Source organism: Sturnira hondurensis, unplaced genomic scaffold (assembly GCF_014824575.4).
Source record: "Sturnira hondurensis isolate 20B ecotype Veracruz unplaced genomic scaffold, ASM1482457v3 Scaffold0022707, whole genome shotgun sequence".
Taxonomy (NCBI): Eukaryota; Metazoa; Chordata; class Mammalia; order Chiroptera; family Phyllostomidae; genus Sturnira; species Sturnira hondurensis.
Window position 1 is genome coordinate 2,386,634 of NW_028095338.1, and position 13,460 is coordinate 2,400,093.

General features: G+C 37.0%; 1 protein-coding gene across 3 annotated transcripts in view; it reads left to right on the forward strand.

The window, feature by feature from the left end:
* BANK1 (B cell scaffold protein with ankyrin repeats 1) overlaps nucleotides 1–13,460 on the forward strand; it is a 298,123-nt gene that overhangs the window by 209,472 nt on the left and 75,191 nt on the right. The window lies entirely within an intron of this gene.

Genomic DNA, 13,460 nt, shown 5'->3' on the forward strand with positions numbered 1-13,460 from the left:
TATAATGGTGGATACAGGTCATCACACATTTGTTCAAATACACAGAATGTTCAACACCAGGCGTGAGCCCTAACTACAGACTTGGAGTGATGGTGATTTCTGAATGCAGGTTCATCATTTGTAACAAACGTACCACTGTGGTGGGGTGATGTTGATAATGGGACAGGGTATGCATGTCTGGCGACGTGACTATATTAAAAGTTGTGTACCTTCTGCTCAATATTGCCGTGAACCTCAAAATGCTTTCAAAATAGTCTTTTTTATAAAACAGAAATTTAAAAGGGGATTTTGGCTGGAAAATGGGATGTGAGAGTTTGAGATGAAAGATAAAGATGGAGAACATAGGCAGAGATGGGCAGAAGAGACATAGTTAACCAAATTATTATCAGAATTTTTGTATAATGTGGTTACTGATTGCATGGCCCATCCCCACCCTGCCACTTCCAATCTATCCTTATCCACCGAATGATTGCTTTAAATGCAAAACCAGCAAAGCATCCAAAAGCATGACACCACTCCCTATCACTTTACTGGGATTCTATTTGATTTTCTGATTACACATTCTTGGGAAACCTTCCAGAAGCAGATCCATACACTCTTCAGCCCCAGACTATAATAATTAATAACTGCATTAGTGAAAAAGCAGAATGTTTGCTATGACTTCAGAGGATATGGGAATATAATCAGAGAGCATCCTAGGTACTGCTTAGATTTACAAGAGAAATTCAATGATTTTTCTTGTCCACCTTGTGAAAAACAAAAGAAGCAAAGTAACAAACAAAAGTGGTATTCTTTGGCTTTAGCTGCAGATTAGCATGAATAACTTTATGATTAGAAATTTTTCTCACATGAAGAATTTCTATTTTGATGTCCTTAAATGCTTCAAAATGTATTGCATTCTGTGGGTACTGCAAAGTCTAATAAATATGTAGCCTTTTACTATGAATTTTAAATATTTCCCTTAAAGAATCAACTATAGATGCTTTCCAATGGCTTTCATATATTGAACAATTATTCAGTACAAGGTAATATGCTGGGAGTTTTCATATATAAGGCTGTTAATTTTTATCACAACTGTTAGGTGACTGTATTATCTTTATTCTGTACATGAGGAAGTGAATTCTTAGGATGGACATGTAACTCTCCAAAGACTACTAGGTGATAAGGGCAAGCTGGGATTTGAATCCTGCTCCCTAGGCATCAAAGCCCATTTCTTTAGTTCCTTAGCTAGTCGCCTTCCTTAGGCTTGTACTTGTGAGAATTCTTATTCGCACCTTAAAATAAAAATCTTGAGTGAGTGGATACAGTAGTTTTTGCAACTATGGTCACTACAGTTGAAAATACAAGTGACTTTCAAGACTGCTAGCAGCCCTGGCTGGTATGGCTAAGTGGACTGAGCTCCTGCCTGCAAATCAAAGAGTTACAGGTTGGATTCCCAGCCTGCATTGCAGCCACGTCCCCAGTAGGGAGCGCTCAAGAGGCAACCACACATTGATGTTTCTCTCCCTCTCTTTCTCCCACCCTTCCCCTCTCTAAAAATTAATAAATAAAAATCTTTAAAAAAAAAAGACTGCTAGCAGGTATGCCCATGTGTAGTATCCCAGATGAGCTCTGGATTTTCCTAGGTATGTAAATTGTTTGTTTTCTTTTCTTTTCTTTTTTTTTTTGTATTTTGTATATTTGTAGATGTCATTGTCTAAGAGTTAAAGAGAGAAGCTGAAAATATCTTCTATTATATCTCCCAGGAGTGTCATATTGTTGACACTCTTTAAAAAATGATCCTAGGAAATGGTTTTTACTAGCCCTTGGACAAGTGACCACGTGGAGCTTTAATTCGTACAAGTTTTAACCACTCAATAAAACCACTCTCTTAAGCAGACCCAGCCTTTCTAAAGGGTACAGAGAGAATGGTTTGCCATACCATCTTCATCAACACCTATGAGTATACAAATTCCTTCTGAACCCTGAGAGCTAAGGAACGCGGCCCTTTCCCACTCCTTCTTGGTTCACATAGCTGTGTAGGATAGAAGCAATGCGTTCAGCCTCTATGGTTGAAATTCTTAAATTTATGGATAAAAAATTGGAAGCTTGAGGATTTGTAAGAACTTCTAAAAAAATTATATGGCTACTGTTGATCAAAGGAAGAATTGAACTCAAGTCCTCTTTCAATCACGTGTATTTCTTCCTGAACCATGTTGCTGCTTTAGTTGAATGGGAAAAACAAACAAACAATGACCAAAAGAAGCACCAGGGACAGGAAAAATTTTGGAGTCATTTTTTAATGATCATAATAATGGGCTCTCTCAAAACAAGCCAAGTGTAATTGAAAAAGAAAGGCTGCAATATAATGTGGATTTTTTTCTTTTTTTATTCTTGTTCGGCTACAGTGGAAGTGGTGAGGGGGCGGGGAATGAAGACAAATGTAGATATTTATAAATAAATCCATCAAAATCACAACATGAGATCGTAGAAAACATGGACACAAGAATTTCTTTTCATCAACCCAAAATATCTCAGATTCCATGATTTTAAATTCAAAATTTTAACATGATCTTATTAGTCTTTTTATAGAGCTTGTCTTCATAGAAATTGTAATGGGATGCAGCATAGCAGCATTATTCAGCATTTGTTTGTTCTTTCTCATATTGCTTATGGGCATAACTCATTCTGCATATTTTCCTTCCCACCAGGCCTCTGGTAAAATATTTAAATTGCAGGTAAATAAAAAGCAAGATGGTAAATTTCTCAAAGTCCATAACATGTACAAGATGATTGCTAGGCATCACAAGGTTCTGGATGCAAATGCATATTACTTAAGACTCAAGTATTTGTTCATCTTATGACAAAATATGATTTTTTCCAAATACTTGTAGATCTAAAAAAGTAGTATTTAAGAAAAAACCAACCTTTTGTACAGTGGGAGACAAATTATTCTAGTTTGCCCAGAAAGCGTTTCCTGGGTGAGCTTCAGGACTTTCTGGCCTAAAATCTGGACAGTTTAAATTGATCATTGTACAGTCAGTCTATATCTGTGTGGAAGTGAACAATCCCCTCAGGAAGTATGATTTATCCACCAGACAACTAATCTGAACCATTTGCAAAGGCAGAGTCAGTTCTCATGGAATCTGAAGATTATTTTCCATCTTTTTATATCACAATTGTTATGGAATCTTATATCTGACAATGTAGTCATTGATTCTGCAAAGGACTTGACTCGATGGGCAGCTTAAGTATGCGTGTCTGCATGCTCTGGGTTTGAAAGATTATGGAAGCAACTCCAAAACAGGACCAACAGGAGCCCTAAAACAACTGGAAAAAAGTTTTACAGTCTTTTAAACACTTTTTGGTTAGGCTCTCACCAGGAATAGCAATCATATTTTTTTCAGGCAATTTACTTTATTCCCTCTTGAAGTACCAGCCTAGAGAATCCCTATAGAATCCTTCCAGTTTTCCTCTTCTAAGTCTCTTACAGAAAGCAGTAAGAAGAGAAAAATATGGCAGAGAGAGTAAGTCTGGCAAATTGGAGCATGGGGGTGTCCAGATCTCAGGGCCTGAGGTTTTGAAGTACATTGCCAAAGCTGACCCAGCACGTTTCCTTCCCAGCATTAATAATTACTTGGCACTGAAGAAACACTTGCTGATAAAGCATTTCGTGGTATGGTGTTTTATTATCCCTGTCTTGGAAAATGGTAGCCACTGATAATCTAATAGAGAGGAAAAACTCACTTCATTAATTTATTATAGCCCAGAATCCTGGGCAGGGTGTTTGATTACAGGGAATATTCTTCATTTCTGTCAAATTATAAAGTTGGCAAAACCCAGGAGATGATGTAAAGCTTTCGCAAATGCCTTCCGGATCCTGTCTTCTAACAGATCCACCAGGAGCCCGCAGTTTAAGCTTTTCCGACCATTTTTATGATTACTCAGTTTCTTCCAATTTATGTTTACTTTAATAACAAGCTCATACTGGCAATATTAAGTCATTTTGTCTTTATCAACGTGGTGCCACAGAGTCAGAGATCCTGGCAGTGCTGCTAATTACTGTGTGTGACCCTGGGCTCAGAACTTAATCACCCTGGGCCCTTGACTTCTTTGTGTGTCAGACGGAAAGGCTGGACTAAGGTTGTCTCCAGCTTTAATATTTTATGGCCTATGTTTGAATTAAACATTTGGAATAAGTAAATAGGAAAGAACTTTTTAAAAAAATATCAGAAGAGGAATATAGTTAAGTTTTGTTTGATTCCAATGCAAAACTGAGTTATTTGAGTTTGGCTTGCACGCAGAGTGCGCAGAGCCTCGTGGCCATTGTGATTGTGATGTGTGCTGCAGAAAGACTTATTGCAGCGTGTGTTCTAGTCCTGACACAAAGAAACATGTGGAGGATTTCCAAAAAAGCTGGGATTCGTTCATGAGTGATGCTTTTGCTTCTCCACAGGGTTGTACATTATCCCACCTGTTCTATTGTGTCCTTTGCAGCATCTGTCTGCTACCACTTATGTGTTTTCTTTATTAATTTGTAAAATCCGTGATTTTAAACACTTCATGTTAATAGAAAAGAAGCAAAAGTGTTATATACTGCTGTGCATGGTGCATGGCATTGAAATCAGAGAGACAGCAGGTTGCAGCTGAGAGAGGCCTTTGACCAAGGAATACAAATCCCTCATCCAAATGAGGGATGAGAAAAAAACACCCCGCTCATGGCTGGCAAACCAGAGACCTGGACTTACTGATACTTTCTTTTATCAGTAGAAAATTAGATCTTGCTCATTTCCAAGAGCACAATTATTTTTAAATGTCTTTGATTTTATAAGGACAATGAAAAGATAAGAAACAAAAATTTAAAAATCATTTTGCTGTATGAAAGTTTCATGTGGACCCCACTGGAAAGTCAAATAATTCCACAAGGTTTATAACAAGAAATAGGTGCTGTCTACTCTCTCTCCTTGCAATTGTGATGCCCCAGAGGCACCACATTGATTTCTTTGCATTGGTATATATATGTGTGTGTATGCATATATGTGTATATGTATATGTATATATGTATATACTCATATATATGTATACTTATGTATATGTGTGTATTTATGCATATATTTGTGTATATGTGTATACTCATATATGTGTATATATGTGTGTATTTATATATATATATATATATTTGCTTTCACTTTTCTAAATAAATATTCTGTACTACTAGCTCCTGATTATTAGTTTTAGATATCATTTATTGACTTGCTACTATAGAATATGAGAACTTCACTCTTGCACACCTCCCTCCAGCATACCTTCTTCCCATCCTCATCACTCCTATCTTCTCAATATAGTTCTAGCCTTCGTTTTGGTTTGATTACATGTGATGTTTGCATATTATAATTATTTAAATGATATTCATAGCTAAGCCATTGAGAGAACAATTACACTTCATATCTTGTTTCACTTTCTCTCCCTGGAGTTTATATGACTTTTTGTTCCTATTGTTTGCTTTCCGCTCAATAGCCTGCATCACAATCACTACTTTACACCCAAACTCTCTGAAACAGTTAAATCTCAACTTCATGCATTCAAAATAATCAAATTATCTCCAAATTTCATCTTTTCCTGAGCCATTCTTTTCTAATCTATACAAATCAACTCTGGGCCTACTAGCTTCTCCTGGCCACTAGCTCTCCAAGATTGAAGTCTCTCTTTCCTCAGCCCCCCATCTTCTGGTTTCTTTGTTTACTTCTATATTTCAAAGTGCACATTCTTCCTTAACATCCTGAGAAAGGGTGCGTGGATCAGAAATCATTTGGTCAATATCTATATCCTAACCTTACCCTTGCTTAATAATTTTTCTGGATATAAAAATCAAGTCTTGCCCTGGCTGGTGTAGCTCAGTGGATTGAGCAAGGGCCTGTGAACCACACGATCACGGTTCGATTCCCAGTCAGGGCACATGCCTGGGTCCAGTTCCCTGCAGGCCAACTCCCAGCAGGGGCCGCACAAAAGGCAACCATACACTGATGTTTCTCTCCCTCTCTCCTTCCCCTGTAAAGATAAATAAATAAATAAAATCTTTAAAAAAAATCAAGTCTGGCAATCATTTTCTAGAAATCTTAAGACATTGTCCCATTGTCTTCTAGCTTCTGGTGCGGCTCCCAGTTTTGTTGTGAAATGGCATGATTTAGATCTTTATTCATGACTTTTACTAGACACTCAGTAGAACACTGTTAATATCAAAACTTTTGACCTGCAGTTTGGAGATATTTTGATAATTTGTGTGTATATGCATGTGTCTGTGCGAAGTCCTCTAGTTGTCTAACCCGATTTTGATCTCACAGTGCTGATTGAGGTGTACTTTTTCACACCTCTTCACATGTTAACCTATTTATACACTAGATTAATTTCTTCTGGATGCTGCTACAAGTTACCATAAACTTGGTACTTTAAGCAACACAGATTAATTTTCTTACAGTTTTTGAAGTCAGAAGTCTGAAATGAGTTTCACTGGGCTAAAGTCAAGATTTTGGAGGGCTAGATTCTTTTTCTATAGGCTATAGAAGAAATTTATTCCCTGGCCTTTCCCAGCTTACAGAGGCTGTCTTCACTCTTGCATTCCTTGGTTAATGGTCCCTTTACCCAAACTGACACATGTTCAAATCCCTCCCTGTTTCCACCTTCATCTCACCCCTCCCTCTTACCAGGACCTTTGTGATTACAAGCAGGCCCACCAAGACAATCCAGGATAATCCCTCCATCTCGAGACCCTTAATTGAATCAAATCTTCAAAGTCAATTTTGCCTTAAAAGGAACATATTCACAATTTCTGGGGATTCGAACATGGAGATCATTAGGGGGCCATTAACTCACCTACCGCAGGACACCAGAACCGAGAGAGCAATCCTATGCTTCACTCCTTTATGATTGTTCTCTGACTCATCTCTCTGAAACCCTACTCTTCATAGCAGGACCATGACATTGGGGCTGCCTATCTCCCAACTCCTTTATGTATGTATATATGTATGTATGTATGTATGTATGTATTTTTGGCATCACACCTTACAATAGTAGTGTGGTCAGTGCCAGCAGCATCCAACCTTTCCAAAATTCTCAGTTGATTTCCTATAGCTCCTTCCATATGTACAATCTGCTCTTGCTTCTTCATTCACATACATGTTTTTGGCACTTTACATCTGTCATGTATATGATTTTTTTAATTTTTAATTTTTATTTAATTCTTGTTCAAGTACAGTTCTCTGTTTTATATTCCCAGCCCTGCCCCCCCAGTGCTCCCCACCTCCCTCCCCTTCCCGCCCCCCACCTTAGTTATTGTCCATGTGTCCTTTCTACTTGTTCATGTGTATGGTCTTATTTGGTATGCCACCCAGTGATTAAGAGATTTGACCCTGCTAGCCAAAAAACTTGGTTTGTAAATCCCACTCCATTACTTACATTTGATCATGGGCTACTTAATCTCTCAGTAAGTTGGTTTCTTCCTCTTGTAAAAGAAGAGCCATAGTGCTTAAGAAATTGAATGGTTTTAAGAATATAAGTGATGATGTATGAAAAGCACATACTAGAGTATCTACAATATAACATGCATTCAAAATATTAGCAATGATTATTACTGTTGTTAACTTACGCAAAAGTAGGTGTACAGTCATCTGTATGGAAAAAGACATGCAGGCTATGCTTTTCACTAATAATTAAATAATGATACAAGAATAAACTCTGTGTTTTGCATACTCAAAACTGTAAACCACCTTTTGCCACCCCTGTACACACACACATACACACAAAGAGACTCTTAAAGATTAAATGGCTCATTCCAAGTTATACATCTCTAATTTGCAGAGCTACAATACACAAGTTTCACCTCAGGTTTCATGCCTCCCTAAGAAAACTTGAACACAGCACTCAAAGCAATTCCAGGGGAAATGTTTGTGCCTTCTCTAAGAATTCAACCTCAAAGAACCAACTGATGGTATAACTCAACTAATGGTAAAATGAGCCATGATGTCAGTTTTAGTAGCTGTAGTGGGCAGCTCAGTGGTCCCTTTCTCAAGTCATCCAAATTATTTTTGAGTTGTGTTATTTTCCATCTAATAACTTGAAGTTGGGAGGAAAACACTCAAGAGAGCTTTGGTCAGTTATGTATGTTTGTACGTACTGTTCTGGCAATATATTGTTGTATAACAAACCACCCCAAAACTTGGTGGATCAAGATGATGATAATGATTGATTTTGTTCAGAATTCTGAATCTTGTGCAAGACTCCGTAGGGGGCATTCCTCTTTGCTCCAAATGACTTCATTTGGAGTATACTCTCAAAGATGGACCATTCACACGTCTGGCAATTGAAGGTCTGGTGCTATGCCTCTGTTCCTCTCCATATGGGTGCGGATCTACCTCATAGCCTGGTTGCTAAGTTTTAAGAGTGAACAGCCTTCCCTGGCTGGTATAGCTCAGTGGATTGAGCACAGGCTTGTGAACCAGAGGATCAAGGTTCGATTCCCAGTCAAGGCACATGCCTGGGTTGCAGGCCAGTTCTCGGCAAAGGACACACGAGAAGCAACCATACATTGATATTTCTCTCCCTCTCCCCTTCCCTTCCCCTCTAAAGATAAATAAATAAAAATCTAAAAACAATAAAGAGTGAACATCCTGAGAGAGAGTCAAGGCAAAGTCATATTGTTTTCACAGCCTAGTTTCAGAAGTAAGATAGAGGCACTTCTGTCCTACTCTTTAGTCGAGGAAACTACAAAGGGCTGTCCATTTTCAAGAAGAGAGAACAGGAACACTTACTTTTGTGAGGGGTTGGCAAGGTTCTGGAGGAGCACATGGAGTGGAAAATCTAGGGGATGGGAAATTTTTGTATGTATATACACCCATACATATATGTGTATATATTTCATAGTTCCACACATATGGACTTCTTGAGCTATGTAAAATAACAATTCCACTCTGGCATTACCCATCTCCTTTATTTTTTCATAGCAATTATGATTACCTGGCATATTATATATTTATTTGTGTATTATCTGTCTGATCTCCACTAGAATGAAGTTCCATGGAAGCAGGAATCTTATCACATTTTATTTATTACTGTATCATTATTACCCAAAATATAGCATGACACATAGTAGGTTTTCAATTTATTTGTTGAATGCATTAATGGACAATGCCTCCAGGAATTTGGGTCATGAATTCATAAATGTGGGCCCTCAGGTTGAACACTGAGACATCAGTTAAAAGCAAGGTTGGTGACATTCTCTTCCATATTTAACAAACTTGGCACATGGAAGAGAATGAATGTTATTTAAGTTCATGACACCTGCATTTGCAATCTCATGGAAAATATAACTCTATATCCACGTTCCTCCATATTTTATTTCTCTTTCATAGACTAGCCATTGCTACAAGCTTCAGCAGAGAGATTTTTTTTTTTGAATGGCTGCTGTGAAGTAGTAAGAGGCAGTGACAGATATAAGGATTTCATTTGCTTTTCATAAGATACAACTTGTGAAACCTCATAAAGTCCTAGTTAATAAGTTGCCTGCTTTGCTTTGAGATGTTTTTAATAGCTCATACAAGTACTTATTTCTGAAAGTATATCTTTTGGCACATTAAGCATCAAGTAAAAATAATGTCAAAGGGCCTCTTTTGGCCTTAGAAAAGCCCTCAAAGCATGGAAAGCAATAGTAGATTATGTGCCCTTTTTCAGGTGAGTCATGTTATGATGAATCCTTATGACAAGCATTAGCTGTGAATACATACAGCCGCTAACTGTGACCCTCATTCAGATTCTTGCCACGATGAGGCAACATTCTCGATAGCCATTTTGGTTGTGATGAAACCATCTCATACCTACAGTAGGGAAACACAGAGTAAATTTATAAATTATGCAATGTTTCTGTGCTAAGGCATTTTAAATATCTTACATTTTGATTAAATGTACAAGAAGGATATTATAAAATGCCACAGATGATTTTCAACATCTTTCAGATGAAAAATTGTGAACTGGTAGAAAAGTAAGAGAGCTATAAACCTTGTCCTTAAAAATTTTATTCTCCACATTTGGTTCTGGTGGACATGGTGTGGGAGAATAGCTAAAACAATAAAAAGGTCTCATTGGCATGGTGTTAGATTTTTTCCACTCATGGAAAATAGATACTTCCATGTTAAAACATCAGTAGAGGAGATCACTACTAATATCATCATTATCATTATCACCATCATGTTAATTATTATTTATTGGGTACTATACAATGTGCTAGGAAAATAGAAAGTGCATTATATATAGCATGTATTAACACATTTACTCATCACAACATTTCCCTAAGGCAGGTATTATTAGTAGCCCATTTTTCAGATGGGCAAATCGAGGGACAGAAAGTTCAGTCTTTGGCTAATATCATAGAGCTAATAAAAGGCTTGGTCAGAATTTGAACTTAAATGGCGCCTGAGTTCATGCTCTTAACCACACAGCTCTATTGCTTCAAGAAGGCATAATGTTACCTATAAAGAAAAACTTTAAGTTCTGTTTCAGGAAGTGATATGATAGTAAAATCATATACCCTTCAGGTAATGGCGTACAGGAACTAAAGCGTAGTTGTAGAAGTTGGCTGGTGCTATCACACTTCACCTGTGCATTAGGTGGCTCCCTCTGCATTGTATAATAGTAGTGATACTTCATCTAGGCCAAGAATCGCCTCATCTAACCCTTGAAACAACCCACAGAAGTAGGTACTTGATTTACAGGTGAAAACTAGTTCTGAGAAATATTAATCAGGAGCCACTTTGAATGAAACTTCACATCCACTTTTGACATGTTCGATCAGTCACAGCATCTTCTCCCTACACTGCACAAATGGCTTTTTGCATTTCAGTTCATTTTTATCTTTCTTTAAAGCATAATATGTAGAAAATATTGCGTATTTTTTCCTCTTCAATATTAAAATGGCTACACAAAAATTCACCAATTTTGATAAGTTTTTTAAAAATGCACGCTGATATGACAGCTGTCACAATAAAATCTAACAAAATTGTTTCTAATGAAGTTAAAGACAACTAAGTGCTACTAGAGCCATCCTAGGGGAAAAAAATCAAATGAACTTTTTGGCCAACCCAGTCATTTTGTTGGTCTTGGCTGGGGCCTGGAAATAAGTAGTTTATAAAGGCTCCCACCTGAATTTAATGTGCATCCGTAGCCAAGATCACTACTCTTATCCAATAGTGGTCCCCATCTCAAACTCCTAAAATCAAATAATCTAGACTCTTCTTTCCAAGACAGAGTATGATTTAAACAGGAGACTTCAGTGACTGGAAATCTCCAGTGCTTTCTTGTATGGGTTTTATCATATAAGACATGGTGTTAACATGTAAAATGGATTTTGGAACCCACTCGCAAATGACTAAGTGGTTCTGGGTAGGATGTCATAATTTTAAATTCACTTTTTTTCTGATTTTTTGACAGATAATCTTTTTATAACATATGATATACCTGAATTGCCTTCTAACTGTGTTTTTATGCTTAGTAAACCGGACCCACCCTTTTTTTAGTTAATGCAGGTCTGATTCACAAAGGGGTATCACATCGGGATAATCTGAATCAAGCTGCATCACATTTGGGGAAAGAACAAGTTGTAGATGACAATAAAGCTTTGTTCGTTCATAATTTAAGAGCTCATCTTTCTGTGGTTTGTATTTATTTCTTTGTAAAAGTAAAAGAAAAATAAACATTGAGCTAAGGGGCATGTCTGAAAAAGAACAAGTTGATTTAAGGGTGATGAAATATAATTCCTAAATATAATACCTAACATTTGTATCATCTATTAAATATTTGATAAAGTGGAAATGCACGTCTGGACAGCAATTTAAGCAGATAAAAATAATTAGGAGAAACAAGCCCAAATACAATGCCTCTGTTTCAGCAAATGACCTTCCTCAGGCTTAGCGCTGCAGGAGTTGGTAATGGTTACAGGCTGTCAAACAAAAGCCTTTCAGAGACAAATCAGGGCTAAAAGGCTAAGTGCTTTGGGGTTTATCTTGGAAATGCTGGCTAAAGATTCAGAAAATAAGCAAGCGTGGATATAACATTTTCTGTGGTGATGGAGGTCAAGGAAATAAAGTAATGGGAAACCATAATTTAAAATTAATTTTGGTCTTCCTGCAAGAAAAGTTAAACAAATAGTGCTATAATCTGTGAAATTTTACTTTTATTTCTCTTTTTATTACACCTATCACAAGACAGGTAAAGTCTGCTCGATATGTATGTTTCTCCACTGAGAATGCTAATGCATTCTGGAAAATTCAATTGCAGATATATAGAGGATAAAATATAGACTTTTCTATTATCAGGAATTTTCACAGTTATCTTTAAACAACAAAGTTGTGGTGCTCATCCATCCTAGATGGTATCACAGGATTTTAATTGATTATTAGATTTTGTTGCATTAATTCCATAATTCTCTTATCCACATTCTCTAGAAAACAATTATCAGTCAAAGACAGAGGATATGAATTTAAAATTCATTTTTACCACCAATGTAAATTTTTAAACCTTTATTATCATTTATAGAATAGAACTTTGATCTGCAGTTGAATATGATTTCACATTGAATACAAAGTTTCATTTCCAAATATCTATTATTTTCACTAGATTTTTTTATTTTTAAGTATTTTTATGGATTATGCTTTTACAGTTTTTCCAATTATCTCCCCTTTCTCCCCCCCCACCCTTCCTCCCCAACTGTCCAGCATTCCCCCCAACTTAGTTCATGTCCATGGGTTGTACATATAAGTTCTTTGAGTCCTCTGTTTCCTATACCATTTTTTAAATCTCTGCCTGTCTATTTTATGCCTACCAATTATGCTTCTTCTTCCCTTTACCTTCCCCCCTCATTCCTCCTTTCCCCTTCCCCACTGAAATCCCTCCATGTGATGTCCATTTCTCTGATTCTGTTCCTGTTCTGGTTGTTTGCTTAGTTTTTGTTTTCATTGTTTTTCTTTTAGGTCCATTTGTTGAGAATTGTGAGTTTGTTGTCATTTTACTGCTCATATTTTTTATCTTCTTTTTCTTAGATAAGTCCCTTTAACGTTTCTCATAATAAGGGTTTGGCAATGATGAACTCCTTTAACTTGACCTTATCTGGGAAGCACTTTATCTGCCCTTCCATTCTAAATGAAAGCTTTGCTGGATAGGATAATCCTGGAAGTAGGACCTTGCCTTTCATGAATTTGAATACTTCTTTCTACCCCCTTCTTGCCTGCAAGGTTTCTTTTGAGAAATCAGCTGGTAGTCTAATGAGAACTCCTTTGTAGGTAACTCTCTCCTTTCCCCTTGCTTTTTTTAGGGTTTTCCCTTTATCTTGAGTAACTTAATGATGATGTGCCTTGGTGTGCTCCTCTTTGGATCTTTTGGGACTCTCTGAGCTTCCTGGACTTCCTGGAAACCTATTTTCTTTGCCAGATTGGGGGAGT